General features: G+C 36.8%; 1 long non-coding RNA gene across 2 annotated transcripts; it reads right to left on the minus strand.

Moving 5' to 3' along the window:
- Positions 1–387: 387 nt before the first annotated feature.
- LOC107863236 lies at positions 388–4,908 on the minus strand. 2 transcript variants are annotated; one of them, XR_007053615.1, is made up of 3 exons: positions 4,720–4,908; positions 2,232–3,900; positions 388–734 (listed from the first exon to the last, which is right to left on the minus strand). It is a non-coding gene; the product is annotated as an uncharacterized LOC107863236 (long non-coding RNA). The 2 variants fall into 2 exon arrangements; XR_001672137.2 differs by having other exon boundaries at positions 2,232–2,320; positions 4,720–4,894.
- Positions 4,909–5,912: the final 1,004 nt, after the last annotated feature.

Here is a 5,912-nt window from a genome sequence, read left to right on the forward strand (position 1 = left end):
ATATTTTTTTGAGATAAAATATTTACACAAACATATATAATTATTTATATTTGTAATTTAACAATTTATGTAATAATTGATTATTATAAGCATATTCATGATTTTTTTCTGCTATTCAATTTCTAATAATTTAATTTTCTATTAATTTTTTTTATAACCGTGCGGACTATTTCCATAGTAATATTAATAAATTGGAGACGGTTTTAACATGATTTTTGAGTCAAACTGTTAGTTATAGCAAGTGTTATTATAAAATTAAATATGAAGATACTTGTTGAAAAATAATAATTTTTGTTTCTTCCTACTCTGAAGGAGAATATTTTTCTTTTTCTTTTTATGACTAAACGTAAGAAAATAATTATCTTTTGCACTAACAAGCGAAAGAAATTTGGTCTTTGTTTTTTCTTTTTGGTAAAGAAGAGGTGATTTCATTCATTCATCATTACGAAGGGTCGGGGGGGTTGGAGCTCCCATCAGGTGTGGGAGGCATACAGTTGTTCAAGGCCACATCCCGACCTTGTGGGCTAAAGTTTAAACGTTTAACAAAACGAGTGAAGGATTTGCCAGTATAGTCATCATTTACAACTTTGGCCGCAAAAATAGGTGCAAAATGTAATAAAGTAGGCCATGGTTGGTACTCCTTGGATCCCTCCTTCGCTAAGCAATCCACCAATGAGTTTTGCTTCCTGTTTATCTGTGCTGGTACCACTGCTTCTTGCTCCGCCATCAATGACCTACACTTAGTAACAATGTTAGCATAGAGTGGATGGTTATTGGTTAAGATGGTAATAGCTGCAGATGAGTTTGTTTCTATTTCAAAAGCGAGAAGGTTATGCTCTTTTGCAGTTAACAGGCCTGCTCTGATGGCTAAAAGTTCTGTCATAGCCGGGGTGGTGTGCGGAATGTGCTGGTAGTAGCCAAGGACCCAATCTCCATTCTTATTCCTAAAGGTTCCTCCCAATCCACCAGGCCATGGGTTGGCCGTAGCGGAGCCATCAGTATTGAGCTTAAGTTCCCTAGTGATTGGAGGATTCCATTTGAGGGTGATAGCAACATTCGAGTGGAGCCTATCTTGATGATTGGTTGTGCAAACCATAGTGTATTCAGTGGTCATGGCAATGAGCTCCTCAACTTTGGTGTAACTATGCTTGCCATTGAAAAGATTGTTGTTTTTAGTCAGCCTAATGGACCAAAGACAATATGGTAGGAGTGTGCCCCAGGTTAGCAAAGAAATTGGATCTTTTAAAAGCGATAGAATTGTTCCATTTAACAAGGTGAGATTTAAAAAAAAAAAAAAGCAACAAATGCTATATGCTTTTCGCCAAAAATAACTACGGTTGAATGGCCATTATGAGTTATTTTGGATAGCAAAATTTAAACTAATAAATATTTTCTTAACAGAAATTACATGATATAATAAATCTAAGTCTTTAATTGTGATCTATAGCAATAATTATACTAAATTACCTTAGATAACATTTGTAGCATTATTATTTATAGCTACTGCCTCTTCTCTCTATTCCTCATTTTCTACCAATTTTGCTCGCCGCTCTCGCTATCCCCCTTTTCTCGCCATCAAACTCCTCTTCTGGTTCGTTTTCCCCCCTTTTCATCTCTTTCTATCTTGTATTTCATATTCATATTCGCATTCATCACGAACAATAAAAGTAGGATTTATATATAGATTTGAATAAGTAATTGACACGATTCGAACTACGGCCCTGTCGTAATGGGCATCTCAAGTCCAATCAGGATCGGAGACCACCCCGATACCCAAACCAACCAACCATACATGTATCCTGAGTCGGATGAATTCCGAACATATAACAAGATAGCGTATATGTACAATTCTAGACTCTGGGATAGGTCCATAACTGTGATCCACCCAAACAAGTCCAACCGTCCAACACCCAACCATTAACCAATTACCAAACCAAAACCAAAATAATAACTAAGTTTTGTCCGTAACATAACATAGGAGGATAGAACAATCATAAATTTAGTCAAACGGTATCAGCCCCAATACCAATGTCAATACTAAAGCTGACACCACTACCGATGCCGTGCATTTCAATCCATAGTAGTCCCACAAAGCCTCTAACTAAAAGAAAAAATAATATCCGGTTGGAACATGCGCCCAACCATAGCCAAAATTAATATCCATAAAATAACCAAAGTATGAAAAGATGTCCATGATATAATATGGAGTCTTTCGAAGTATGGAAGCTCACCACTTCAATCCAATAGCTGATCCCAAATCCGATCACTAAGCAGGAAGAGTAGAATGATCTGTTCCTGCATCACTTAGGAATACAGCCGCCTGAAGACGGGTTATCCGGTGAACGCTATCAAGTACTCAGGATAAGGATAAAATAATGACAACCTTTAAAATCAAGTAAACCAACCATATGCATATAAATCCGTACATATATATAAACCATGCCGGGAAAGGGAATCGGGGTTAGCATGCATTAAAACCATTAACTTGGGCATATGTAGCTTAACCATCCTAGAACCACCCACGGGCTATATGGGTCCAATGTAACTCACTGAATGGGCCCTGATGTATGTAGCCGCACGAATCAGAGATACCATAGGAGTAGGGGGTTCCCAAGCACCCTTCGCTCTCTATGATACATATATACAAGTTTGACATAGGGGATTCCCATGTACCCCATATGGTCATTATGACCGATCCTTATGTCGACAAACATGTGTTTTCAGTGTCCGTCCATTGGACTCACACCTTTATGGTAGCTATCACACCCCGCCATTATTGTCCAATTAAAACCATTTCCACATAACCAAACCACCATTCACTTATTATTAACCAAGACTATAAGTAGTGGTATCGTCATACCGACTATAGCTTGCAAGCAATGTCCTTAGACAAACCTTAGGGGATAATCATGTACCCCACAGTTTTCATTATTTAGTTTACTTGGGAGATTTCATGTACCCCGCAAGTATATCATTATTAAGTTTTGCTTGGGGGCACCCTTCGCTCTCCATGATACATATATACAAGTGTGACATAGGGGATTCCCATGTACCCCATATGGTCATCATGACCGATCCTCATGTCGGTAAACATATGTTTCCAGTGTCCGTCCATTGGACTCACACCTTCATGGTTAGCTATCACACCCCGCCATTATTGTCCAATTAAAATCATTTCCACATAACCAAACCACCATTCATTTATTATTAACCAAGGCTCTAAGTAGTGGTATCGTCATACCAACTATAGCTTTCAAGCAATGTCCTTATCCAAACCTTAGGGGATTCTCATGTACCCCACAGGTTTCATTATTTAGTTTACTTGGGGGATTTTCATGTACCCCGCAAGTATATCATAATTAAGTTTTGCTTGGGAGATTCCCTTGTACCCTACAAGGATGTTCAATTAACCACAATCATGACCACCAAGACCTTATCATTTAACCATTTCAAATCATTTATATTATTTACAATTTCATTACCAAGTTATACCATGAAATAGTTTCATTAAAAGTCCAACAATATAGTAAAAAATATTCTCATAGGCATTTTATCAAGCATGTTGAGGGCATAGTGTTTCCAAAATCAAAACCAAGTACCAATTAACCATTTTCATGCAACCAAGTGTTCAAACCATCATTATAATATGCAAACCATAAATGAAAATCATGGGAAAATCATTACCAACCATTATAACCAAAACCCCCAACATATATTTAAAAATTTCAAAACCATATAACAATTATGCCATGAAATCAATTCATAAAACATGTCTTAATTGGAAATAACAATGAGGGAGGAGTATCTTGCCTTATATTGAGATAAAAGATGAAGAAAACCACCCTTGTAAGTCCTAATTTGATACTGTTGATGAAACCTAGCCTTCCTTGACCCAAGAGCCTTTAAGAGAATTTGAGAGAGTTTCTAAGTGTTTTAGATTAGAATATTAGGGTAAATGATGTCCCAAATGAGTTATAAGTCGTGGGATCATAATAGGTTAAGAGGAAAAATCTCTATATTACCCTCAACTTAAACTATATAAAATCCTGCAGGAGGGTACGATTCCATCATATGATCCGTACCCTAGGGTACGAGTGGTATCCACCATTCGTATCCTAGCAGAACCTCAATCCCCGCATTGACCAACGTACGACTCCTAAGTCCCGTTTGTACCCAATCATACGATTGGTACCCATAAATCGTACCCATTCCAAAAATTAAAATCCAACCATCCAACACTGGATAACATACGATTGCCAACATACCATTCGTTAGGAGTGGGTTTTCAGGAATTTGGTTTGGTTGTGGGTTTTTTATTGGTTTTCGATTCTCAATTTAAGTGTACCAGAAACCGAACAGAATTATTTTGGTTTGGTTCAATTTATGTAATTTTGGTTCGATTTAATAATTTTGGTTTTTCAAATATAAATTGTGTTGTGTTTTATGTCTCAATTGTACAATGGACTATGATTTCATTTTATACATCACTATGATTTCATTTTATACATCACTCTCAATGATTCAAATATTTGTACTCATCTTTTAGTATTTGTCTTCATTTGTTTCCAATATCCAATCACTATTGTCCAAATCTGAGTGTTTCTTGCCATCTTTTACAAAAATCAAATCTTTTAAGGCTGCTAATCACTGAATCGGTCAATAGACAAACAAAAATATGAAAAAGAAGAAAAACAAAAAATATAGAAAAGAAAATGATACTTGATTCGCCGTTGAGTCGTTGACTATCCATTGTTCGTCGCTTCGGTGGGTTGCTCACTGTCTGGTGTCCGTCGTTTGTCGCTATTGCTAACTTCTAGGGCTGCTAATTGCTAAAGAAACTAAGAAACTAGAAAGTGCTAACTGCTAAGTGATATTGTGACCTAGAAAGTGCCAAGTGTATTACTGATTTACTGTATTGGACTATTGGCCATTTGGGTTGGCCAATTGGGCCTAAAAATTAATTGGGGTGAGCTGGTGTACATTATTAAATATTAATTGGGTTGTGTAGTGAATAGTAGCCTATATTTGTATAATAATTTGGTTTAAACTGAATACCAAACTATATAAACACAATAACCGAAACCCGAACCGAATACCCAATTTATGAAAAAAATAAACCAAACACCGAATCGAAATACCGAAAAACCAAAATCAAAAAATTAAATTAATTCAGTTCGGTTCGATTTTTCAATTTTTGGTATTTATGCTCATCCCTACTATTTGAACCCCAAGGTACAACTAGTATGATCCATTCGTACCTTAGACAGTAGCCTACCCAACCACAATGTCTAAGATACGACCAACACCAACCAAACCGTATCACAACATACGACTAGTACCCTAAGTCGTATGGTGTCCAGTGAGTCCAAAATCCAGGAAATTTCTAAAGATCAAAACCTAGGGTATTTCAGTCTCCCCCACTAGGACCATTCATCCCTAAATGACGAACAAGATAGTACAAACACGATTTACGCCCCATAGACTCTTACCTTTAACAAAGATGCAAAGAAATCAATCTTTCATTTAGCCAAAACTAGGAAATAAGAATATCTTAAAGTACATATACCTTCCGCACAATATTCGGAGTTGAAAACAAGTGCAGATACTTGGACTTCATGTCCTCTTTTGCTTTCCAAGTAGCCTCTTCCACCTTATGGTTCCTCCATAGAACCTTAACCGAGGTCACATCTTTGGTCCGCAACCGACGAACCTAACGATCTAAGATTTTAATCGGGATATCTTCATAAGAGAAAAAATTCGAGATACCCAAACTTTCCAAAAGAATAACCGATGAAGGATCACCTACACACTTTCTCAACATAGTAAGAAGGAACACTGGATGAATGGAGCTCAAACCAGAAGGCAGCTCCAATTCATACGCCACATTACCAACCCTCCTTAAAACCACATAA

This window comes from Capsicum annuum, chromosome 3 (assembly GCF_002878395.1).
Source record: "Capsicum annuum cultivar UCD-10X-F1 chromosome 3, UCD10Xv1.1, whole genome shotgun sequence".
NCBI classification, from domain to species: Eukaryota; Viridiplantae; Streptophyta; class Magnoliopsida; order Solanales; family Solanaceae; genus Capsicum; species Capsicum annuum.